We start from the raw sequence: 27,150 nt of genomic DNA on the forward strand, positions 1-27,150 counted from the left end.
GAAAGCAGCATATTTAATTCCACAACAATATTTTAGAGTGTATCTAGAAGACTTCTAGCTCCTTTGGGAGCTAAAGTATTTTGCTCTGCCTGTATTATTTTAAATAAATATATATTACTGACCTAAAGTATAGAGAAATCATTATTTTTTTTAAACAGGAGAAAATCAAACAAAAGTTTAATAACACGAATACATGGAAGAGACCCAGGAAAACTAAGAAACTTCAAGAAATTATTATTAATTATATGTGGTCCCAGGTTACACTGGCAGTATGAAATAAGTATGAACCTCCAACAACTACGAGGATGTGGAATAAGCAGTTACTGGGAAAGAATTCTATTCACTGCCTAAAACCTAAAATGAGTTACCTCTGACTGATCTCTGCTCTCCTTTGAAACCTATACCCAATCAGTCAGTAGATCTGTTACTACTCCCTTCGTTTCTGCCTTCCTCTGCATTCCCATGCTCCCCGTCCTCGCCCTGGTGTCATCGTCACACACCTGGATCCCTGCAACAGTTTCCTGGACTCTGCTTTTCTGTGGAGATGGGTTAAGGGTGCGAATCACATGAAGACAGCACAGACATGGGTTTGGGGAGTGGTGAGTAGTTCAATTTCAATAGAGCAATGGATTTATATCAGGAAATGGGAGACAAGTCTGGAAGGAGATTAGCATAGTTGATGGGAGGGCCTTGAATTTTCACTCAAAAGTTCATACTATTTGGTGGTCAAAGGGGAGACTTTTTTTTACTTTTGAGCCCTCTCCTGCACCTTTGGAAACTCATTCTTGTGGCTGTGTGTAGGATGGCCTGGGAGGGAGTAGGATGGGGAGATGGCTGAGTGCTGGATATAAGTTCACTGCAGTAGGCAAGGTCATGAAAGCCTGAAATGGGGCAGTAATTATGGAGGGGAAATGAAGGGATGCAAGGGGGTAAAGACATAGTCTTTTAATTTTTTTTTTTGATTTTTTATTGTATCACTCCTTTGAGTAGAAACCTTCAGAGGCTGCCTGCTATTTATCACTTTATCAAGTTCAAGCCCTTGTGCAAGCCTTTATTATCTGATTCTATTCTGTCTGTCTGGTCTAATTTCTCAGGTGATAGTAAACCCACTGGAGGTGAGGACCACACTTTATATTTCTGTATACCTACAATGCTTACTACAGCAGAGATGAATAGTAAATACTTGCTGATTAATTGAACCAGAGTCAAAATCTCCCCTACCCTTTACACAGGCTCCCAAATCCTTTTTTCTCTTTGATTTTTTCCAGCTTTCCTTGATTTACTGAGAGTCACTTCAGCTCTGAGTTATTTTAAAATTTATACTAATGCTCTAACATACAGGATCCTGTGTAAATTTTATTAACCATAGTAGTATTTATGTCTCCTCCCAGCTTATGGTCTGGCATATGACAGGGAAACATGTCAGAACACGTTAAACCCAAAATGTTTTTTTGGTTGTTTTTTCGTTTTGTTTTTTGTTTTTTACTTTTTGGCTGCACCTTGCAGCATGTGGGATCTTAGTTCCCTGACCAGGGATCGAACTCTCACCCCCTGCAGTGGAAGCTCAGAGTCCTAACTGCTAGACCGCCAGGGAAGTCCCCAAAATGTTTTTTTTGGGAAAAACAGAATTGTAAAACTCCAGGAGGCAGTAATTTCTCAGTAATTTGATAGATTTGATTGATAGATTTGATAGTTAATCTGTATTCTTGTTTTGAGATTAACCCTGAAAAGTAGTTCCAATAAAGTTTATTATTTAGTGCTTGGGTAAATGGTCTCTTTTGATATCTATCTCTATGTCTATTTATATCTATAACTATACACTTTGGAAAGGCATCCACCAAACTGTTAACGGTGCTTACCTGTGGGAAGGGAAATGGCATTGGGAGGGGAGCAAGTTGAACAAAAAGCTTTCATCTTTTCATTCTGTATTCTTTTTTTTTTTTTTTTGCATGTTTGAGCATGTATTCTTGTATTTCTTTTATTATGTAAAAATACATATATTATTAATATTATTAAATTCACATCTTATGGAATTTTAGGTCAATATCTAGAGATCTCATGTCACAAGGATAAAAAGAGGGTAATGACTAAATAAATTGCCTAAAGAGAAAATTGATGCAGCAAATACATTTCCAAGTTGGCCTACCTCTCAACACATCAATCAGATAATTAGGCCAGATCAACTCAACCTTGCTCTATGGAAGGATATGATCTCATTCTGAAGGCCCCAAAGCTGCAGAATCTTATGGTGCCTATCTGGATGTTCTCTCTTTGCTCTTTGAGATGTCAGTGGATACAAGAACAAGAATATTTCCCTAATCTGGCATTGAAGAAGGTCTCACATATGTTCTAGGATAATGATCTGTTAGATCTTACTGCCAACCTTAAATCAGTTACAGAAGGTCCTGGAAATATACAGCGATTCAGCTATCTCCATGTTATTTACCACAGGTATATTAGATCCAGAGGAACCATTCTCAAGATTTACTACTGTTAATGTTAAAGTCTGACAAACTGCATCATAATATATTCATTTTCTCAGCTTATATGTCCATGTTATTTCCAACACTTTAAATTCAGCTGAAATTAAAATGTAAAAAAAAATTTTGCTGCTTGTTTTTACTGTTAATAACAGGAGTAATCTAAGTAATAACATTTTAGAATGTAGATTTACTTAAATGAAAATCCCAATGTTTCTCTTGGTGATAGACCTCATTCTTTTCTTCCTAGAAAGAAATTTAAACTCAGAAAACTCTTAATACCATGCACAGTAATTAGATGAGAGCCCAGCTTTTCTTAATGTCCCCATAAGAAGACTGACTTTGGAATGAGGCCTAGGTTAAGCATTTGGAAACATTTTTGGAAAGTGAGAACTATGCTTGGGTTCTCTGCTCCATTAATGTTCTTGGATTTCACGTTTTCAGTCTATTCAACAATATTTAATTGATAATTAACTCTTCTCAGAGACCTATATGCAAGTGAAGCTGGTTTACCTGACTATAATACAACTCTGGATATTTCAAAATCTTTCCAGAAGAGCTGATCTAGTGCTGGTGTCAACCTTTTTTCTTCTTTATTATTTCTGCTTTCACATGGGTACCACAAATCCCCATAATAGAGCTACCAAAAGGCATCTCTACTTATTGTCTTTGTTAAACGCTTATTGGCTGAGAAGACAACAGACACTCTATACAGCTGAGTAACAGAAACTCAAACAGCTCACTGGAAATGAACGGTATTCATGGGAGAAATAGGTATGTTTTGTGTATAGAGAAGAAACTTGCTTCAGTAAGTCATTCTCTAAGCTTCCTGTGGGTAGTGCATTTTATATGCATGTTTTCCCAATGCATTAAAAACTATGTCTCAAGCTAGCTAAATCATATGAACTGTTTGATTTGCCTTATGGTGCCACAAAATTGCAGTAGCAAAATTTTATTTCCATGACCCAACAATTCCACTCCAGGGTACATACCCAAATGAACTGAAAACAGGTATTCAAATACTTCTACATGAACGTTCATAGCAGTACTATTCACAATAGTCAAAAGGTGGAAACAACCCAAAGTCCATCAAGGGATAAATGGATAAACACATGGTGATATATCCATACAGTAGGAAATCATTCAGGCACTACCAAATGTAAAATAGATAGCTAGTGGGAAGCAGCAGCATAGCACAGGGAGATCATCTCGGTGATTCGCGACGACCTAGAGAGGTGGGGTAGGGAGGGTGGGAGGGAGGCTCAAGAGGGAAGGGATATGGGGATATATGTATGCATATGGCTGATTCGCTTTTTTGTGCAACAGGAACTAACACAGTATTGTGAAGCAATTATACTCCAATAAAGATGTATTAAAAAAAAAAGGAATGATGTAGATGCTACATCCACATGCTACAATGTGGGTAAATCTTAAAAAACATTATGGTAATTGAAAGAAGCCAGATATAAAAGGTCACATATTGTATGATTCCATTTATATGAAATAGCTAAGTCCATAGAAACAGAAAGGTGATTGGTGGTTACCAGGGCTGAGGGGAGAGGGGAATGGGGAGTAACTTAATGGGTATGAGGTTTTATTTTGGAACTGTCTTGTAACTAGAAAGAGCTGGTTGCACAACATTGTGAATGCACTGGATATTACACGCCACTGAAATGTTCATTTTGAATGGTTAATTTTATGTTATGTGAGTTTCACCTCAATAGAAAATATAGAAAAATAAAAACTTTATTTTCAAGGGTTTCTAATTAGTGGTTGTGAGAGGTAACTGCAGAATATTGGTAGGTAATTTGGACATCAAATTCCTTTGATTTGAAGTGGGGGTGAAGAGGTTAAAGGATTTGACATGTCTCCCTAACAGGTCACTCCCATTCCCATGTGCACTGCACTCAAGGAATGCAAGGCCCTTACTATTTTGAAAGGGATGGTGCCAGAACCCTTGCCCCTAGTAGGTAGTCAGTGGATGCTGTGGGAAGGGAAAGTCAGTCATTACTAATATGCTGCCCCTTCACTGGAGTATCCTTCTTAGCGTGTCCAGTGCTCTATTAACAATGTGGAGTGTTTGAGAATAACAAGTAGACTTGAACAGCAATATTTCCCAAAGTGTGCTCTGTGGGACATCAACCCCATCAGATGGTCTTGCATTCAAAAACAGCTTCTGGTGAGAGTAGCATCGACATATATACACTACCGGATGTAAAATAGTTGGCTGGTGGGAAGCAGCAGCATAGCACAGGGAGATTGGCTCGGTGCTTTGCGATGACCTAGAGGGGTGGGATAGGGAGGATGGGAGGGAGGCTCAAGCGGGAGGGGATATGGGGACATGTGTACGCATATGGCTGATTCGCTTTGTTGTGCAACAGGAACTAACACAGTATTGTGAAGCAATTATACTCCAATACAGATTAAAAAAAAAAAAAAAACAGCTTCTGTGATCAAATGAGCTGGAAACCACTATATTCTACATTTCCTCCTGGAGATCCATGATGTCTGCTACCACACAAAGAAATCTGAGGGATGCCTGTAGTAAAGAAACCTTGTGAGCTCTGTTTACTCCTGACTTTCCCAAACCTTCTCTGTCACAGAACCCCTTTGAAGTGGAGAGCATAGTACTGAGAGTGTGGGAAATGCTGCTCTGTGTTAATAATAGTCTGGCCTTGATTTGTTTAGGATGATTGTTCAGTTCTTGAAAAATCATATTAAATAAAATCCTAAATTATCCAGAAAATTGAAGACAAGCAGTGGTATGTCAGCTAGAAAGGGAAGATTCTAAATCTTTGTACTGCTCTGGTTTACCACTGCCTGGCTCGGCAGGTGATAACCCTTTCTCATGGAACTGACTCAGTGAAGCGTTGCATGGCTTTGCTGGTTAAACACCTGAGAATCAGTCTGAAACTGCAGAGTTATGTATAAAAATACTCATCAACCATCAGCCTCTATTAAATGCAGTAACGGTTGCAAGCTGTTGAAAAATAAGAATTTGATGGCAAGGCTGAGTGCAAACGTGATAGAATCCAAAATTCTCAGTTAAACTGGAAAAAGATTTGACTCCTTGGCTCTATTTCCCATCCTTCTTACTTTGTTCCTTGTTCATTCCTTTAAGATTGTCAAAGCAGTTTACAGGCTTAATAGAACAGGTTAAACAACTTCATGGAAATTATCTAATTAGCATTGGTAACAGTGGCATGTGTTGTTAGGCCAGTAGCTTGAGACAAAATGCTTGAGCTTAGTCATTAAAACATTTTACGAAGTGTCAGTATTGATTCATGTTTTCTGCTGCAAATAAGAGTTCTTTCTAAATTCCAATTTGGAGGAATCTGCGGGCTTAGCAAGTTCTACTCCCTGGTGTAATGTGATTTTCCATGCTGTCAAGTAATTAAAAATTTTCTCTCTATATAATCACTAATGAATTGATGATGACCAATTTGGTTATTATATTTGGCAGTTCCAAGTCCTTCTGCCAGTCTGGTGTACAATATCTGATGGGCTCCTAAGCTACTCCAAAGTGAGCAAATAACAGTAAACACTGGTCTGGCAAAGAACAAGGCGTGTTTTCTGGGTTCTCAGCCAGGTGTCAGAGAGGAAGGTTTTAGCGGTAATAGGGAGACCATTTTTAGGAAGACTATCTTCCATCTGTCTTAGAAATTACAATAAATTAAAATATTTCTGAGGAAGAAACTTAAAATACATCTTTTTTTCCTTGAATTCATTTCATCCACTCTGTCAAAAATAATCTCTTTTGTATAATTGTTTTGCCTCTAACTTTGCCAACCGATCACTACCTAGGGAACAAAAGCAAAAATAAACTCAAAAGATTGAAACCCAGCAAAACGCTGATTAATATTTATATTAGCAAATTAGGATTAGATTGGAGTGAAAAGAATCCTGCTAAAAATAGGACCTGTGAATTTGGGGCTTCATGCAAAGACTTTTCCTACTTTCCTTTCCTGGAAAAACTCTTATTTGTTCTTCAAGATCAAACAAATGTTACTTCCTTTATCAAACCATCCCTAACTTCCAGGTAGATACAGTCCTCTATATTTATAATACCGGAATTATTCCTTTACTATTGCACTAAAACCATTGTAATTATTTGTTAACATGCTTCCCTCCCCCTACTAGACTAGGATGCCCATAGAGGGCAGGAATTATCATTCATTCAACACAAATTTATTGAGTGATACTATGTGCCAGCAGGCCATTTTGCTACTCCTCAAGAACGTAGTATTCATCTTTTTATTCCCAACACTTAGTACATGCCTGTCCCATTATTGAGTAGGCACTCAGTAATGAGTTGCTAAATAATTGAATAACTGAGTGAAAGGATGAATGAATGAATTGAATCTATTGTGTAATGTAGAAAAGGTACCAGTTTTGCAGTACAGTTTAAGTTTCCCAATTTGCAAACAGAATCAGTACAAAGCAAAGTTAAGCTCCCAAGGAGAGCAGGAACTGTCATTCTGTAAGGAGACACAGTGATTCAATTCCTGGTGGGCCTTTAGGGTTTAAAGAGACCAAGGCTATAAGGTGGTATAACTGGGAGAGGGCAGCCTTAACCTGGCCTCTTCTATGTGCTGGAGCTCCACCTTGTTCTGTGATCAAGATTGATAGCTGGCTAAATCAGGAGAATTCCCAGGGCTCCCTTGTTAATAACCAGAGAGGAGGGGGTGGAGGGAAAACGGACCAAGGATGAAAGAATAATACAAATGAGGTATTTAAAAGACTGTAGGGCTTTCCCTTCACTGCAATATGCTTGTGGCAGAATCCATAAGGCCTGTCGATTTTTCTATTATAATATTTCCCTCTGATATTCTATCCCTCTTCATAAATAATATGCTAGGCTCTATATAGCTGTGGCTAATCATTCTTGACAGCAGGGAGTACTTTCCCAAGATGAGCCTGAACCATCCTCAGCCCTGAACTCACTCATCAGCAGTTTGCCCACACAGGCAGTCTCTGGGGCTGGCTCAGACAGGCTGCAATGCCTCTGAATTTCACTCCTGAGATGAAGGCTCAGTGCATGGAGGCTGATCTAGTTCCAATATCAAGCGTGATTTCTGTGGTTGCGTTTGGCATAAAGGAAGAGAGGCACGAAAGGGAATCATCAATCTTACTTGTGTTCCTAGTAGATTCCCTTGCCTATTTTCTGCCTGTCTCTTCTGCCAGTCTCATCAAGCTACCTCATGGTCAGCAAATAACATGTCTTGTATTTTAATCTTAAGAGAAAATAGAGACCATCAGGCACCTACCTTTTCTCCTTTCCATATCATGCCTGTCCTCACCTATCATTCTCCACTTTCCTTCTGTCTCAGAGAAAGAGGGAGTGTTCATTTTCTATTGCTGTGTAACAAATCATCCCTAGATTTAGTAGCTTAAAAGTACGCTTATTATCTCAGAGGTCCCATGCGTCAGGAATTTTGAAGTAGCTTAATTGGGAGAGCCTGGCTCAGGGTCCTTCATGAGGTTGCAGTTAAGATGTTAGCTCGGGCTACACTCATGTGAAAGCTTAACTGGGGCTAGAAGACCAACTTCCAAGATGGATCACTCACCTGGCTGTTGGCAGAAGGCCTGAATCCCTTACCACATGGGTCTCTCCACTGAAATGCTTGCCTGTTCTCATGAAATATCAGCTGGCTTCCCCCAGATTGAGTAATCCAAAGAACAAGTATGGAGGTCACAACGCCTTTTATAACTTACTCTCAAAGTTGCATACTGTCACTCCCACCACATTCTATTAGTTAGAGGTGATTCACCAAGTACTACCTACACTCAAGGGGAGGGTAATTAGGGTCCATTTTTTGAAGGAAAGGGGATCAAAGAATTTATGGACATCTTTTAGTACCACCACATAGGGATCCCTCCTCCTTTTCAGGGCTAATTCCTCCACCTATGAACTTGATTCCATCCTTTCCCACCTGCATTTGGCTAATCAATTATGTTCTTTCTTAATCTCTTAATAGTAGATCTCGTTTATTGAGCATTTAATACATCCTGGCCACTGTGCCAAACACTTCATTAAGTGGATAATCTCACTTAAGACATACAACAACTCCATGAAGTAGGGGAATGATTATCCTGCTGTTACAAATGAGTAGACCAAGGCTCAGAAGGTCTAATTGATATGTCCAGTGTCAGATAACTAGTAAGTAGAAAAGTGACTGCTTAAACCCAGCCCCGACTGACTCCATAGCTGTACTCCTCTCCACTAATCTACTTTAACCTGCCCCACATGGACCTTTGAGCTCTACCTCTCCATCAGCTGCTTCTTAGCTGTCAAAGAGGCTCAGTTCTTCTTCACACAAAAATTACCTTCCTTTGTGTCCTGCCTCATTCAAGCTTCCTCACATCTTCCCATTTGTAGTGGTCAGCAAATAGTTCCTACTTCCACACTCCCATTTGCTCCAACTCACAGCCATCCAGTTCTGCACTTACCAACTTAGTGAAATGGATTAACCAATGACTCCCTAACTTCCAAATCCAATGCCTCCTTTTCAGCCCACATTCTGCTGTATTTCATCAGTGCTAAGATGCTCAATTCTCAACATTTCTGAAATAGAGATGTCTTAAAAGCAATGGCACTTCGTATGTGATTGAATAAATTTCTTTGCTCCTCTTTAATTTCATTGCATGGCTCAGTCCATCTTCTTTGCCTGCTCCTCTTCTTCACACATCCCTCAGATGGTGGCGTAGTTAATTTGTTGGTGTAGGAGAGCAAAATTTGCCACCCCAAAGTATCTTTTTGGCATGTGGATTATTTCAAGATGAAAATAATCAAGGCCCAAAAGACTCATGAAGAACCTTTGGCCGGCCCCCTAACTGCCTAAAGAATGTAGACAGAGGACCTGTTCCAGGAAAGGAACTATCACCATAGATAACTATAGTGTGAACTAGGTGTATAGACAGGGAGGAAGCTAGCAAAGTCTGTTTGTTAGAATTTCTCTCTGTGTCCCATTGTCTCTCTGTGGCCCAGCAAACATTTGTTTACCAAACACTTGCTTTTCCGTCTTCATGTAAATTGCCTTCTTCTCCTTTGAGGTCCGAAACAACAACCCCCAACATCCTCTTTTGTCTTTAGCTAAAAGTGGTATTTAAGGTGAGGGTTTCAGTCATTTACGAGAGTTATTCAGTTTTCCTGGGCTCTCCCATGTATACATGTTATTAAACTTTTGTTTGATTTTCTCCTGTTAATCTGTCTCATGTCAATTTAATTCTTAGACCAACCAGAAGAACCTAGAAGGATAGAAGAAAATTTCTTCCTCTCAGACAGTGGTGATTCACCATTTTAACATTATGCATTACTGGGTAATCTATTACAAAATCGTCCATACCACATCTGTGTTAATCACCTCTAATTTCTGCTTCAGCCTCCATCTTTCCTTTTAATTAATTGCTTATCACCTGTATGTCCTTTACAAGTACCACAAACTCGGCATGTTCCAAACATTAACTCCTTTCCAGACTAACTTCCCTGCTTTTATTCCCTATCTTGGATGTTGACATCACCCTTGTTAAAGAACATCTCAGAGACATTAATTTAAAGCACAGCTGACATTTACTCATCTATAAGGGAGATTAGTTGTATACAGATTGCCATCCAATAGGCAAAACAGGGTTTATGGAGGGAACACTCTCAGTCAGGGGAGCAATGACAAAACTTCTTGTTTTGTTTTGTCCTTGCGTGTGCTGATTGGCTAAAAGCTATCAAGAGGGCAATTTGCACCCAAGCAGACTGCATTATTATCAGGGAAGGTAATTTTAGTTATTCATCATTTTTCCAAGAAATCTTGTGACTCAGCTGTGGAGTAGGAAGGTGGTATGTTCACCTTTCATATTTCCTGCTGATGTCCTTCCTTTGGTATCTACACCATAGTTGAGCTAGGACTTATTATAAATACTTACTCCCTTTTTGTGGTCAAATTCAGATCCAAGACCATGGTTGACCACGAAGAATTTTGTGTCTTCTTGATGTGGTATCATTCACTAGATGTTGGTTTGAGATAAGAGTTTATAGTAATATTTAAACACATATTGGAAGTGCTCAAGAAATTATATTTTATAATAAAGTTAAATATAATTTAAATTAAATATAATTTAAATATAATTTAAAAATTTGGAACCATTTGTATCCAGTTTCCTAGTCGGCCTAAACCTAATCAGGAGAATTAGTCTCATGTCTCTTTATCCCTCATATTCCTTGGATTCCTTTGAGGCCTTTGTACATTTTAGGAACAGCAGCTAATGGTTGGGGGCCTAGGTTCAGTGAAGACATATAGATATATGTTAGCAGGTCTTATTAGAGGAGTCTAAAGACAGATGGTAAAACCACTTGTTGGAAAAATTGGCAGCCATTACAATTGTTTGAGAGAGGTAAACAAGGGAGTTCAAAGAGTTTATGGGAAAGAAGACAGCTGAGAGAAAGGCAAAAACAACTATGGCAGTTATTTTACAATCTAATACCTTGACCCATACAAAGGAAAGAAGTAATAAAAGGAGGCAAGTGTTAAACTGTTATATCCTAATCACAAATCTTAATCTAAAAGTCTTATATGGGAACTTGAGTAGCTACCCACTTTCAGAGCTCTGTGCTTCTAAAGCTTTTTACTGAGCCTTAGGTTTATACACCTCCAGTGGGACTGGACGTCCAGGTTGTAGAATCCTTAGTGACTTCACACTGGGAATCATAAACCCATGAGTATATACCCTAGAGTTTAAGAGTATTACTTGTGGTTAAATATATTTGATATGACCTTTCCAAGGCTGACGTCTTGGCATCCTCAGTACATTTCTTTTTCTGACTCACTTCACTTAGGATGATGCTCTCTAGTTGCATCCATGTTGCTGCAAATGGCATTATCTTTTTTTAATGGCTGAGTAGTATTCCATTATATATATATATATATATATATATATATCACATCTTCTTTATGCATTCATCTGACGATGGACATTTAGGTTGTTTCCATCTCTTGGCTATTGTAACTAGTACTGCTATGAACATTGGGGTTCGTGGATCTTTTCGAATTACAGTTTTGTCTGGATGTATGCCCAGGGGTGGGATTGCTGGATCATATGGTAGTTCTATTTTTAGTTTTTTGAGGAACCTCCATACTGTTTTCCATAGTGGCTGCACCAATTTACATTCCCACCGACAGTGTAGGAGGGTTCCCTTTTCTCCACACCCTCTCCAGCATTTATTGTTTGTGGACTCTTTGATGATCGCCATTCTGATATATACCGGTGTGAGGTGGTACGTTATAGTTTTGATTTGCATTTCTCTAATAATTAGCGATGTTGAGCATCTTCAGCAAGTGGTTTTGAATCCTTAAATCTTTAACAAGGTGGTGTGCTCTTGTTAAGAGGCAGAGAGTTCAGAAGTTACAGCTTATGCAGCACAGAATGTACTTTATTTTAAAGATAAGAACTATGAAAAAATAATGTATCAGCATTGGCCAGGGGACAGAGAATGCTGAGTTTGAAGAGCTGTTCAGCAGTCGTGGGGTTCATTTTTACTAGGAGGGGGAGCTAGATTGGTTTCCTTAGGTTGGAAACTAAGGAAATAAGATTACTATTTCCTAGGATTACTAGGAAAAAAAAAAACCCCTAGGATTACTTAGGTTGGAGTGGTTCTTGACAATTATGTGGGAATTAGACAACAAAAAACTGCCATAGGTGAAATGTGACTATTGTGCATTGTTTTGAAGCAATTAGGTTTGAACAGCAAATCTTATGAGGGCAGTGAGTGAGAAGGGGATCTAGAATAATTCCCGCTGAGGCACCAACTAGCTTAACTGTTTCTGCCACAGCACCACCGCAATAAACAAGGTAGCTAACCCTACCTAAGGTAGACGGTAGGCTTGCGATGAGATTTTAGCTTTTGCGTAAGCACTTTTAAAGCACAACTTACCTTTTCTGTACGAACAATTATGAAGGATTCAGTATAGTCAGGCTGCCCAAAGTCAGGTGTTGCTCTAATGTCTGAGTAGGAAAGAAAAAGGCCTATTTAACATTTGTCTCCCAAGGGAATATCTGTTTTAGTTTGCTTTTGTAGGGACTGAGCTAAAAGCAATATGGAAAAACCCAACATGCTAATGATCTCTAGGAGACAAACAGTGCTACCCAGTGCCCTTCTGAGGAGGGTCAAGATTGCAAGAAGTATCTTAACAAATTTGCTATTTTGAATTTAGGGCTTGAATATGGGAAATGCAAAATAAAAGAGTTATCACAGGTGAGATATGAACATACATAAAGATCAGAGCATAAGTAATGGGTGCCTAAAGATAAGAAAATCGTTGCAATCTTTGTAAGATGGACAATTTAAAATAAAATTAAAAGAGTAACAATAATTACTAGGAATCCTAACTTAGAAGTAAAGAATTTTTGTTTAAAAATGATTCAAAAGCATGACAAAAACCAAAAAAAAAAAAAAGATATCCAAAGATCATTCTTTTTCTGAACTGTCATTCACAAACTCTTTTACTAATTCACATGCCATATATATATATACACACACATACATACACACATGCACATATAATTAAATGATAAATTTATAGCTTTATAAGATAAAACATATATATCACATTAAACTTACCATCTCTTAATAAAACTACAGCAATTTCCTTGAAAACCCAACAAAACATATCCATTACCTTACATATTTGTATGTCTTTGCAACTACTATTTGAGTACTCATTTAATTACAACTTTTAACCAAAGAAACTAACTTCTGTTCCCTGTCAGGCACAGAGAAAACTGGAGAGGAAGCAAAGGAGCACTGTCTGCCATACTCAGGTACCTAGCAGCAGACCACAGCTCTACAAGGATGCCTGCTTGTGTACCACCAGCTCACATGCCACATTCATTCATTCTGCATGTCTGTAACATAGCAAATAGTACCCTGTATGCTAACATGACCCAAAGGCATTGGTATATCCTTATTAATTCACTAACTGATGGTCACTCTCTAAAGGATAAAAACAGGAGACAAGGGCAGATATGTTAAAATTATGCTTGCTTGTTTTATATTCTCCTACTTTTTAGTTTTGATCTGCCAAGAAATTGGGCATCCAAAGGTTATTTATTAACTCAATTAATCCAAGGTCTCTCTCAAAGCCAATTTAGGATCTTGGTATTATGATTTAAGTTGATGCTATAAAATAATACAGTCACTGCTGATATCAAAAAGATTGTCAGACAGATGATATTATGAAATTTATATGGACAGTGGAAATAGAGTAACTAGTTTTTAACATTTTCTGAAATTCTTAAGAGCAAATACTTTTAAAAGATATAATTATAACTCAGTGTAGTTGGACATACAAATTTCTTACGCTTTTTTTTTTTAATTAATTAATTTATTTATTTTTAGCTGTGTTGGGTCTTCGTTTCTGTGCGAGGGCTTTCTCTAGTTGCGGCGAGCGGGGGCCACTCTTCATCGTGGTGCGCGGGCCTCTCACTATCGCGGCCTCTAGTTGCAGAGCACAGGCTCCAGACGCGCAGGCTCAGTAGTTGTGGCTCACGGGCCTAGTTGCTCCGCGGCATGTGGGATCTTCCCAGACCAGGGCTCGAACCCGTGTTCCCTGCATTGGCAGGCAGATTCTCAACCGCTGCGCCACCAGGGAAGGCCCTCTTACGCTTTTATATTATTAAATAATTACTAATGTAAGCTTATCTGAAGAACAAGACTAGTAAAAGATTTAGGGAGTCCAGATTAATATGGATTTCTATGAATAAACAAATCCAGGTCTTGCAAAAGTTAGAATATTAGCTAACATTATTTTTTACCCTGTTAAAAACAGAGAAAACTTATTATTGTTTTCAAATCAAAATTGTCAAACCGGTAGATTCAAAGTGTATGGAATTAAATCTTTCTTTTCTTTAATTCTCTTCTATTTATATGAAAGAAGATTAGCTTCCTAAGTCAATCAAAATAGAAGCTCCTTTACCTTTAAAGGGCTTTATAATTTATAAATTCTCTCTGGAGGTAGGCAAAGATACACCAATCTATTTGTTTAGAAATTATTTATGCCCTAGATTTGTCAGAGTTCTCCAGAGAAACAGAGCCAACAGGATGTGGACCTTTACAGAGATTTATTATAAGGAATTGGCTTACACAATTATGGAAGATGCAAGTAACAATCTGCAGTGTGGGGCAGCGGGCTGGAGACCCAGGAGAGCTGATGGTACAGACAAAGTCGGCAGACAGTCTGCTGGCAAACTCCCTCTTGCTCAGGGAGGCCAGTCTTTTGGTCTATTCAGGTCTTCAACTGATTGGATGAGGCCTACCCACATTATGATGGGCAATCCAGATTTAAATATTAATCTCATTCCAAAGCACCCTCCAAGACAACAGAAAATTAACCATTACATACCCATACAATGAGAAAATCTTATTAAACTCTCAGGAAAGCTAGGTAATTACAGAAAGATATAGAGCTGAATTTCTACTTTATGATATGATATTTTTCCATACTTGTTCAGTCCATCTGTAAGTTGAGCTAGGCGTTCAGCTTTCAGATTTATCGACACCTTGCTGTTGGGTCACAAAGCTTTCCCTCATATCTTGACATTGCTCATTTGTATTTGTTTGTTTGTTTGTTTTTTAATTAATTAATTTATTTATCCATTTTTGGCTGTGTTGGGTCTTCGTTTCCGTGCGAGGGCTTTCTCCAGTTGCGGCGAGTGGGGGCCACTCTTCATTGTGGTGCGCGGGCCTCTCACTGTCGCAGCCTCTCCCGTTGCGGAGCACAGGCTCCAGACGCACAGGCTCAGTAGTTCTGGCTCACGGGCCTAGTTACTCCGCGGCATGTGGGATCTTCCCAGACCAGGGCTCGAACCCGTGTCCCCTGCATTGGCAGGCAGACTCCCAACCACTGCGCCACCAGGGAAGCCCCGCTCATTTGTATTTGTATGTTCTTCTATAGAACTTCCCTATTTCTTTTACTAGAGAATGGAGGAAGAGTCTTGTACTTAGAGCCCTTTCAATTTCTTAGGATGTCATGAAGCTAAGGACAAGCCAGAAGCAATCATTCTTATTCCATCTGCATTCCCAAAACACATGTTCAGATACATTTCTACAATTGCTATACAATTAGAGTTCTTTATTTTTCAAGTCATAAAAAAAGTTTTAATTTTTTCTTTTTTCTTTGCCAGCGTTTCCCTCCCATCTGATAGCAGATGTGTCTGAGTTAGATATAACCTATGGAGTTCACAAATAACAAATTCCTGTGGCTAGTTAATCTCCAGTAATTAACAACAACAACAAAAAGAAGCTGTCTGATGGCACTTCTGAGATGCTGGTGTGAGTAGCCAAATAAATTTGAAAAGAAGATCACAGTTGGGAGATTCACACTTTCTGATTTCAGAACTTATTACAAAGCAGCAAGACAATGTGGTCCTGGCATAAAGAAAAACATACACATCAATGAATTGAGAGTCTAGAAGCAAACCCTTGTGTTTATAGTCAATTGATTTTCAACAAAGGTAATTCAGAGGGAGAAAGAACAGGCTTTTCAACAAATGGTGCTGGAACAACTACGTATCAACATGCAAAAGAGTGTAGTTGGACTCTTCTCATATCATCTACAAAAATTACCTCAAAATGGTCATAGACTGAAACATAAGGGTTAACACTATAAAATTCTTAGAAACATAGGGGTGAGTCTTCATTACCTTGGGTTAGACAAAGCCTACTAAAATGTGACATTGAAAGGACAAGTGAAAAAGAAAAAAAGTAGATAAACTGAACTTTATCAAAATTAAGAACTTCTGTGCTTCAAAGGGCATCATCAAGAAAGTGAAAAGAAAACACACAGAGTGGGAGAAAGCAAAAATCACGCAGTAGGTGAAACACTGAGCCTTGGATTTTGCCTTTGGCCAAGTTGATTGCCTGAAAACTACCAAGGAGAACAGTTTGCCCCAGAGGAGCAGAAGGGAATTTCAGTTATTTCTTGCTCTAGTTCAGGTCCCTATCATCGGCAGCCTCTTAACTGGGTGCCCCCATCCATCTGCCACATCGGTGCCAAAATTATCATAACAAAACACAGATGTTTGCCATCCCTCTGTTTAGCAGCCTGGATGGACTCTATATTGCCAGTAGAATTAAATCCAAATGACTTATAAAAATGGCATTCAAGGCTCTTCACAATCTAGCCCCTATGAACTCGGGCAGCTACATCTCCACCAGAACTCCAGCCCCACCTGCCCTTCCCTGGATGCCATCAACTGAGCTCCTCCTCTTTCTATCACAGTTCCCTCTACCTGGATGCTCTCTCCTTCTCTGCAAGGAAAACCTCCACTCAGCCTTCAAATGTTACCTCTTCCGTGAAGCCTCCCCTGATTTGCTCATCAAAGCAAGTCACTTCCTTATTTGTGTTCCCAAAGCACTTCATACTTACTTACCACATCGTATGGCAATTATGTGGCTGCTTTGCTCTCACCCTGAGGCCAGGGGCAGTGACTGTTTTGTCTTTGTACCCTCTAGTGCCTATCTTCTGATGTGGCTCCGAGAAGCTTCTCAACAAGTATTTGGTGAATGAATGTGTCATCCATCACAGGGACACTGATTGGTGAGTGTTTTTTCAGTGCCTATACTAACACTGCAGGTGATTAAAAAAAAAAAAAAAAAGACAGTTTATAGTCTGGCGGAGGTTAAAAGAAGTAAATATGAATATCATAAACTATACAGCAAGCTAAAAGCCATAAGAGAATTATGAACCAAATATAACAGGGGTCAGGTAAGGGAGAATGAATCCTAGAGAAAATTCTAAAGATTTCTACAGTTAGCGATGGGGGCCAGGTGACGGTAGGGAAGGGGCAGCCAAGGAGCTGTTTACAAATTTGACGCAAGCCAATGTTGACAATTTCAATAACTTTCAGTGGCATGCTCTATTGCTGAAATTAAAAGTCGGGGGTATTAGGGATTTTATAAAAGGGTTTCCCTCTCTGGGAACTCCCTCCACTCAGACAGACAATATAACTGGAGTGCTTCCTTTGGCTGCCAAGGTGACCTTCCACTTGTTGGGGAAGGGTTGTTCTCACTGAGACTCCTGAGTCTGTCCACACTGCAGCAGAGGTTTCCTCATTGTCCCCAAAACGTTCAGCTTTGGTAGTGGCAAAGCCTGGAACTTCTGGACCACTGTCCCCACCTTGATCTGATATTTCTATGACTACACTGGCCTGAGTAGAGGAAGGGGCAAAGAAAGCTTCACTCCTACAGCTCCACCACCACTAGACTTTCAGGCTGATACACCTCAAGCTTTTGTTGACTGAAATAAGGAAGCACAGCACAAAAGTTGTGAGTCAAGTTTTCTTTGGGGACCTTACGGAGGACTATAGCCTCAGAGACGGCCTCTCAGGTAGCTCTGAGGAACTGCTCTGAAGAAGTAAGGGAGGAACCAGGACGTATATGAATTTTTTTTGGCTGGAAAAAACATGCAGTTGAACATCAAAAGATGACTGCAAATCACAAAGAACAGACATCTCAAGTTAATGATTTTAGTGCTTCTTTATGTATGGGAAGATGCAAGAATCTAGGGTCATTTGAAATTCTTCCCTAGAGATGCATCTTAACTCTCTAGGGGCCAGCACAGAATGCAGAATGCTTCCCGTTTTTCTCCATCCTGAATTCCTCTCAGGAATACAATAATAGTAGGAGACTTTAACACCCCACTCACATCAATGGACAGATCCTCTATACAGAAAATCAACAAGGCAACAGAGATCCTAAATGATACAATAGAACAGTTAGACCTAATTGATATTTTCAGGACATTACATCCAAAAAAACCAGAATACACATTCTTTTCAAGTGCACATGAAACATTCTCTAGGATTGACCACAAAACAAACCTCAACAAATTTAAGAGCATGGAAATTATTTCAAGCATCTTCTCTGACCACAACAACATGAAACAAGAAATCAACCACAGAAAAAGAAATGAGAAAAAAACGATTACATGGAGACTAAACAACATGCTACTAAAAAAAACAATGGGTCAATGAGGAAATCAAAAAGATAATTAAAAAATACCTTGAGACAAATGACAATGAAAACACAACCATACAAAATCTATGGGATGCAGCAAAAGCAGTTAGAGGGACGTTCACAGTGAATTCCCCTCAGGTGCACTGTCAGTGGGCAACTCCAGTGGCTAATGGCTTTATCCTTATAGAACTGGAATAGCAGGCAACATTTTTTTCTTTACAGTCTGGTAGTGAGAGACTCAATATACAAATGGACAATAGCCAGACCATATATAAAACAGAACTCTGACCCACAATCTGCAGCAACCAGCGCAGGAAGCCAACCTACTATCTGCAAGTCAGACTTCTATCTCTAACAACTAGTCCAGCAAGTGAAACAATAACTCCTGTAACAATCGGTCCCAAATGGCCAGGACTTTATTAATATCTGATAGCCTCCCTAATTTTTGTTGCAGCTTCCAACTGGGGATCAACTGGGGAAAGCAAATATGCTCCCCTGACCAATCACACAGGATGCCATGCTTCTGGTTAGCCTGCCTGCAGCTTTCCATGTCAACAGCCTCCAATCAGGGCACACCTGCAGCCTTCCTCTTTGTCCAGTACAAAGCTTTCCCACTCCTCTGCCTGCCTTTGGGTGTCTGCCAAAACCTAAGTGATGTTGGCTGACTCTTGCTATAGCGAGCCCTGAATAAACAGATTTTGCTTGATCTCAATCGGTTGGTATTTCCACAGTAGAAAAGGGTTTTTATTTATTTATTTATTTTTAAAATTTTATTTATTTATTTATTTATGACTGTGTTGGGTCTTCGTTTCTGTGCGAGGGCTTTCTCTAGTTGCGGGAAGTGGGGGCCAGTCTTCATCGCGGTGTGCGGGCCTCTCACTATCGCGGCCTCTCCTGTTGCGGAGCACGGGCTCCAGACGCGCAGGCTCAGTAGTTGTGGCTCACGGGCCTAGTCACTCCGCGGCATGTGGGATCTTCCCAGACCAGGGCTCGAACCCGTGTCCCCTGCATTGGCAGGCAGATTCTCAACCACTGCGCCACCAGGGAAGCCCCTAGAAAAGGGTTTTTAAAACCAGATGCTAAATATTATTCCCAGAATCAAAGTGGGGAAAATGGTAAATGATTTATAAGAGTTCTCTCATGGGGTAACCAGCTTTCACCTCACTTTTTCTCAAATTTAACCACCTCGTCAATTCCCTAGGCTGTGCAGGGAAGCATACACAGGCTGATCTTGCCCTGGTATCTGCTCCTCCACCCTGAACAGCACAGTGGAGCGTGCTAATCCACAGGAATCCCTTTCCCCAAGTAAGAGTCTAGTTTAGAATCATATCACCGAGGAGCTCCAACAGAGGAGCATGGGGTAGGCATTGGCCCCCCCACCCAGGGCAAGGTGAGGTCACAGCTCCTCCTGTTCCCTATAATCTTCCTGCCCCTGAGGGTGACTCTTGGACGGAAGCCCACAGCTCGCATGATACACAATGCTCAGAGACAGTACACTGGAGAGCCACATCGAGGAAGAAGAATATTTTCCTACAGCAGCATAATTGGAAAAGAATGTCCTCTTCCTTCTATATGAGCTCGCAGGGAAGTTTTACTTGCACCGCCCCTCCTCCACTGCCCGGCCTGCCCTGGGTCCTCTTGCCCACAACGGTGTCCTGCTGTTTCCCCCTCCCAACAGCTGAGACCCCTCACTCTGGGCGTCCTCACTAAAGACGCGGAGAATTAGAAGGAGATTTCTCAGTTGTTTTTCATTTCTAGTTTATATTCTTAGGCTCAGCTGTGTCTTCCTACCAGGCTGGATTAAGAAGAAAGGCAGTTGATAAGATTTGCTCTCCCTGTATCCAGAGCAGACCCCAGGGATTGGGGTGTGAGTAAGACGAAGGGGAGTTTTTCTTGTCAACCTTGTGTATGAACATACAATTTAAATGAATTAAATATTCCTGCTTTAAATTTATTTTTTAAATGTGGTAAAATACACATAAAATTTCCATCTTAACCATTTTAAGCGTACAGTTCAGTGGTGTTAAATACATTCACATCGTTGTGCAAACAATGTCTAGAACTCTTTTCATCTTTTTTTTAGACATTCTTTTTTAATATTCTTTTCCATTATGGTTTATCACAGGATATTGAATATAGTTCCCTGTACTATTGTTGTTTATCCATCCTATATATAATAGTTTATATCTGCTAATCCCAAATTCCTGGTCCTTCCCTCCCCCAAACTCCTCCCCTTTGACAACCATAAGTCTGTTCTCTATGTCTGTGAGTCTGTTTCTGTTTCATAGATAGGTTCATTTGTGCCATATTTTAGATTCCACATATAAGTGATATCATATGGTATTTGTCTTTCTCTTTCTGACTTACTTCACTTAGTACGATAATCTCTAGTTGCATCCATGTTTCTGCAAATGGCATTATTTCATTCTTTTTTATGGCTGAGCAGTATTCCACTGTATATATGTACCATCTCTTTATCCACTCATCTGTCAGTGGACATTTAGGTTGTTCCCATGTTTTGGCTATTGTGAATAGCACTGCTACGAACATAGGGGAACAATCCAGTGGGATTGCTTGTTCCTATGGTAACTCTATTTTTAGTTTTCTGAGGAACCTCCACACTGTTTTCCATAGTGGCTGCACCAATTTACATTCCCACCAACAGTGTAGGAGGATTCCCTTTTCTCCACACCCTCTCTAGTGTTTGTTATTTGTAGACTTTTTAATGATGGCCATTCAGACCGGTGTGAGGTGGTACCTCATTGTAGTTTTGATTTGCATTTCTCTAATAATTAGTGATGTTGAGCATCTTTTCATGTGCCTACTGGCCATCTGTATGTCTTCTTTGGAGAAATGTCTGTTTAGGTCTGCTGCCCATTTTTTAATTCGGTTGTTTGTTTTTTTTGTTGTTGAGTTGTATGAGCTGTTTGTATATTTTGGAGATGAAGCCCTCATCTGTCACATCATTTGCAAATATTTTCTCCCATTCTGTAGGTTGTTTTTTCATTTTTTTATGGTTTCCTTTGCTGTGCAAAAGGTTGTAAGTTTGATTAGGTCCCATTTATTTTTGTTTTTATTGCTATTGCCTTGGGAAACTGACCCAAGAAAACACTGGTATGATTTATGTCAGAGAATGTTTTGCCTATGTTCTCTTCTAGGAGTAGAACTCTTTTCATCCTGAAAAACTGAAACCTGGTACCCAGGGTTAAACAACTCCCCATTCCCCGCACCCCTGTCCCTGGCAACCACCCTTCTACTTTCTGTCCCTGTGATTTTGACTACCCTAAGTACCACATATAAGTGGAGTCATACAGTATTTGTCTTTTTGAGACTGGCTTATTTCACTCAGCATAATGTCCTAGAGGTTCATCCATGTTGTAGCATGTGTCAGAATTTCCTTCCTTTTTAAGGCTGAAAAATAGTCCATTGTATGTATGTACCACATTTGGTTTATCCATTCATCTGTCAATGAACACTAGGGTCGTTTCAGCCTTTTGGCTATCGTGAATAATGCTGTTATGAATATAGATGTTATTTTCTTTATTCCTTTGTTCTTGACTCTGGCCAGAGACACTGACAGTACCTCAAGCAGTGTTATTAGGGTGAAAATAATCAATGTTCAGTTTTTAAACTTATTATATTGTTTTACTTCTGAAATACACTTTAAAGGAAAGTCTGAGGAGAACAGATCCGCAAGTTTATGCCAAATGATAGATTTTGAAAGAAAACAGAACAGAGCTTCTCGGCTCTGGCTGCACTGAGGCAATTTGAAAAAGCACCTATGCCCAGATCCTAGGCCCCCGAGAGTCTGAAAGAATTGATCTGGGCTTGTTAGAGTCACCTGAGAGCTTTTAAATGGCACAGTGCCCAGGATCTACCTGAGACCCATTAAATTAGAACTTCTGGGGGTGGGGCCCAGGCACTGATGTACTTTAAAGCTTCCCCAGGTGAGTTTATGGCTAGCTGGGACTAAGAACCACTGGCATAGCCCACACCTTCACCCCTAGAGGGACTAAAGATGGGCCACTTGGACTGGAACGGAGTAGGGAGAGGGCTGGGGCATGAGCCTATAGAAAAGGGGACACCTGGGTGGGATTCAGGTGGAGGGAGGCCATCCCCTGAACCTATTCACCTCTGTATGTGTCCTTTCATTAAACTCTCCTCAATTACCTTGTTTGAGTGAGTCACCTTTTCCTGCTAGGTCCTGATTGATATAGTTGTCCTCACCTTGACAAGGTTGCAAAAATCACTGAAGGTCAGTTTGCTATGCGCAGATGCTCTAACGCTACATCTGGAAAAGACCTGGATCAGGAAAGCTGTCAAGAGCCAAGCATGCTGAGAGACAGCTACTCCAGCCCAGCCCCTCCCCTGAGCCTCTCTCACACTCTCATCTCTGCTGCTTCTGACTCTGCTCTCTCCTTGCTGCCTCCAAATCTGCAGCCCCAATGCCAGCAGGGGGCACCTGGTCAGCATCCATCTCAGGTCCTGGCTGACCTGGTGCAGTGGCTGCCACCCCCCAACCCCACCCAGAGCAGCGCCTCGAGGTCCCCTGGGCAGAGGACTATAGGCAGGGCAGTGCCATATAGAAGGGAGCACAAGACCAAACTGTGATTGACATTTCCGGGACACAGAGCCATCACTACCCGTTAGCCTGATGGATTTCAGACATTATTTTCTTTTTACTTTTGTGCAGATTAATAAATTACACAAAGTGCATAAAACTGAATGCAGATGAATACATTTTTACATATGTGTAGACCTGTGTAACCACGACTCAGAAGATATCAAGATTTCCAGCGCCCCAGGAGGCTCTCTTATACCCCTCCCAGTCAACCTGCCCCCACAAGGGCAAACGCTATTTTGCCTTCTTTCACTAGAGATTAATTTTGCTTATTCTTGAACTCCACGTCAATGAAATCACACCCTATGTACTCTTTTGGGTCTGGCTTCTCTTGCTCAATATTACATCTGTGAGATTCAGCCATGTTAGTGCATGAAGCAGGAGTATGTGTTTTTCACTCCTGTGTGGAATTTCATTTACAAATACGTCACAATTTATTTATCCATCCTACTCTTAATAGACATTTGGGTTGTTAACAGATTGGGGGCAATTATGTATAAAGCTGCTACGAACAATTTCCAATGCATCGTTTGGTGAACATAAACACTCATTTCTCTTGGGAATATACCCAGGAGTGGAACTGCTCGGTCATAGGGTAGACATAGAAGATGCTGCCAATTTTCCAAAATGACTGTACCAACTTACACTCCCACCAGCAATATCTGAAAGTTCTAGTTGTGCCACACTCTCTTTAATACTTGATGTTATCAGCTCTCCTAATTTTAGCCATTCTGGGAAGGGTATGGTTACACATCATTGTGGTTTTAATTCGCATATTTAGTATATTATTAAAGAAACTAGTGAATTTATAAAACAGAGATATCAAGGAGCTTTTTAGGTTGTTGCCACTGTCAGGGAGGAAGAAATTGTCCTCTATCCTTCTAGGTTCTTCTGGATGGTCTAAGAATTAAATTGACGTGTGACAGATTAACAGAAGAAAATCAAACAGAAGTTTAATAACATCTATATGTTGGGGCCCAGGGAAGTTCACCCCAAAATATGCAGCAATGGCATACTGATTATTTTGAATTAAAGTTACTTAAGAAAGAGCCATTACAAGAGGGACACTCTGACCCTCCTTTCTGTCTCCCTGAAAGCAGGAAATAAATCTCCCATGTGAAAGGTGCACCCCTGCATCTGGAAGTAGAAGGACACCCTTATCCCCAGAGATGGGGGAATTACAGGCCTAGAAGCTGCTGGAAACAAACCTTCTTACTTCTTTAATTTACTACCCCAAGCCCACATTCTGTTTCGATTCTTCACTAATTGGGCACCCAAAACCCACGTTTCTTTGTCCTGTCAATTCCTCACAAATTTATTGTTTCTTTGTCTAAAAAGTATAAAAGCTGCCTGCTTTGGCCACTTCTTAGGTCCCATTTCCATGAGACCTCTGTGTGCACGAATTAAAATTTGTTGTTTTTTCTCCTGTTAATCTGTCTTGCATCAATTTTGTTATTAGTCCAGCTGCAAGAACTCAAAGAGGGGTAGAGGGGGAAATTTCCCCCTCCCCAACATACACATGGGAGAGACTCAGGAAAACTAACTCTCCAAGATGGCCAAAACCCTCGCCTTAAATACCACCTGTGGTTAAAGACAAAAGAAGATGTTGGCGGCGAGTGGTTTAGAACTTCAGAAAGGAGGAAGGCACTTCATATGAAGATGCAAAAGAAAATGTTTGGTAAATAAACGTGTGCTGGGCCACGCAGGGACAATGGGACACAGAGTGGACTCTGATCTTTATGTTTTTACAATTCAAGTAAAGAAAAAATGAGGGAGGCAGAGTCAAGATGGCGGTGTGGGAAGACACCGAGTTAGTGTCTCCCCACAACTAGGGCTCCTGCCGGCCACTGGGCGGGGTCTCTGATGCCCAAGGAGACGGGAGGAACCTCAGAGTGAAATGGTAGGACGTAGTGGGACTGAGGGGGGGAGGAGAAGTGGAGGCCAGGCAGGCTCGTCGCCCCTGAGGCCGGGGAGATCAGGAGAGGCAGGCAGGAGGGGCTCTCCGGGAAGAGCGGGAGAGAAGCGGAGGGCAATTGCCTGGCCCACTCGGGCTGGGGAGCCTGCTGAGCTCCCAAGCCAGTATCCCACCCTCCAAAGCCCCATCCAGGCCGCATGGGTCCTGGGGGCATAGGAGGGAGGCCAGGGAGATCAGGAGAGGCAGGTGGGAGGAGCCATCCAGGAGGAGCGGGAGAGGAGCGGAGGGTGATTGCCCCGCCCACTTGGGCACAGGGAGCCTGCTGATCTCCCAGGCTGGTTCCCTGCCCTCCAAAGCCCCCTCCAGGCCACGTGGGTCCTTGGGGGCATAGGAGGGAAGCCGGGGAGATCAGGAGAAGCAGGCGAGAGGGGGCCCTCCCAGACCAGAGGAGCAGGAAAAGAGAGAAGGGCGTTTGCCCCACCCACTCGAGCCCAGGAAGCTTGCTGGGCTCCAGGTGGGGTCCCCTGTCCTCTGAGACCAGGGGTGGCAGGCGCGCCTGGGCCCCTTCTGTTACTTGAGCCTAAGCTCCACCGCCCACAGCCCCCAGGGCCTTCTCCAGCCCTGTGGGTCCTGAGCGTTGGCCCTGCCCACCACCCAAACCTCACCCTTTTAGTTCCCGCCCTCCACAGCCAAGGCCTCCCCACCCCCCCTTTTTTTTTCCTTTTCCTTCCTCCTCTTTTGTACTATTGTGGTACTGATGTACCTTCTGGTTGTTGATTCATCTATATTTTTATTTTTATATTCTTCCTAACATATCTGCTGGTTTCCTAGTCTAATTTTATTTCTTACATTGTTGTTTGTTTTTTTTTTGCCACCCCAGGCGGCTTGCAGGATCTTGGTTCATGAGCCCAGCGTTGGGCCGAAGCTCCTGCGGTGGGAGCTCTGAGTCCGAACCACTGGACTAACAGAGGCTCTCAGACCCCAGGGAGTATTCATCGGAGTGAGGTCTCACGGAGTTCCTCCTCTCAGCTCCAAGACCAAGCTCTACCCAATAGCCTACAAACTCCAGTGTTGGAAGCCTCAGGCCAAACAACCAGTAAGACAGGAACACAATCCCACTCATAAAAGAAAAAAAAAGGGACGGCAAAAAAATATGTCACAGATGAAGGAGCACGGTAAAAACCTACAAGACCAAATAAATGAAGAGAAAATAGGCAATCTACCTGAAAAAGAATTCAGAGTAATGATAGTAAAGATGATCCAGAATCTCAGAAATAGAATGGAGGCACGGATTAAGAAAATACAAGAAATGTTTAACAAAGATCTAGAAAAACTAAAGAATAAACAAACAGAGATGAACAACACAATAACTGAAATGAAAAATACACTAGAAGGAATCAATAACAGAATAACGGAGGCAGAAGAACGAATAAGTGAGCTGGAAGACAAAATGGTGGAAATAACTGCCAAGGAGCAGAATAAAGAGAAAAGAATTGAAGACAATCTCAGAGACCTCTGGGACAACACTAGATGCACCAACATTCAAACTATAGGGGTCCGAGAAAAAAAAAATGGGTCTGAGAAAATATTTGAAGAGATTACAGTTGAAAACTTCCCTAATATGGGAAAGGAAATAGTCACCCAAGTCCAGGAAGCACAGAGAGTCCCATACAGGATAAACCGTAGGAAAAACACACCAAGACACATATTAATCAAACTAACAAAAATTAAATTCAAAGAAAAAATACTAAAATCAGCAAGGGAAAAACAAAAATTAACATACAAAGGAATCCCCATAAGCTTATCAGCTTATTTTTCAGCAGAAACTCTGCAGGTCAGAAGGGAGTGGCAGGATATACTTAGAGTGATGAAAGAGAAAAACCTACAACCAAGATTACTCTACCCAGCAAGGATCTCATTCAGATTCAAGGGTGAAGTCAAAAGCTTTTCAGACAAGCAAAAGCTAAGAGAATTCAGCACCACCAAACCAGCTTTACAACAAATGCTAAAGAAACTTCTCTAAGCAGGAAACACAAGAGAAGAAAAACACCCACAAAAACAAACCCAAAACAATTAAGAAAATGGTAATAGGAAAATACATATCGATAATAACCTTGAATGTAAAAGGATT

General features: G+C 40.8%; 1 protein-coding gene across 5 annotated transcripts in view; it reads right to left on the reverse strand.

Moving 5' to 3' along the window:
• GGCT (gamma-glutamylcyclotransferase) overlaps window positions 1–27,150 on the reverse strand; it is a 74,138-nt gene that overhangs the window by 14,998 nt on the left and 31,990 nt on the right. For 4 of the 5 annotated variants that reach the window (XM_068549242.1, XM_068549247.1, XM_068549243.1 and 1 more), the window contains exons 2-3: window positions 12,403–12,473; window positions 10,398–10,478 (exon numbers count right to left, since the gene is read on the reverse strand). The gene's annotated coding sequence lies outside the window, so the exon portion shown is untranslated. The remainder of the gene's footprint in view (window positions 1–10,397; window positions 10,479–12,402; window positions 12,474–27,150) is intronic. The other variant, XM_068549241.1, reaches the window with a different exon arrangement.

This window comes from Eschrichtius robustus, chromosome 8 (assembly GCF_028021215.1).
Source record: "Eschrichtius robustus isolate mEscRob2 chromosome 8, mEscRob2.pri, whole genome shotgun sequence".
Classification (NCBI taxonomy): domain Eukaryota; kingdom Metazoa; phylum Chordata; class Mammalia; order Artiodactyla; family Eschrichtiidae; genus Eschrichtius; species Eschrichtius robustus.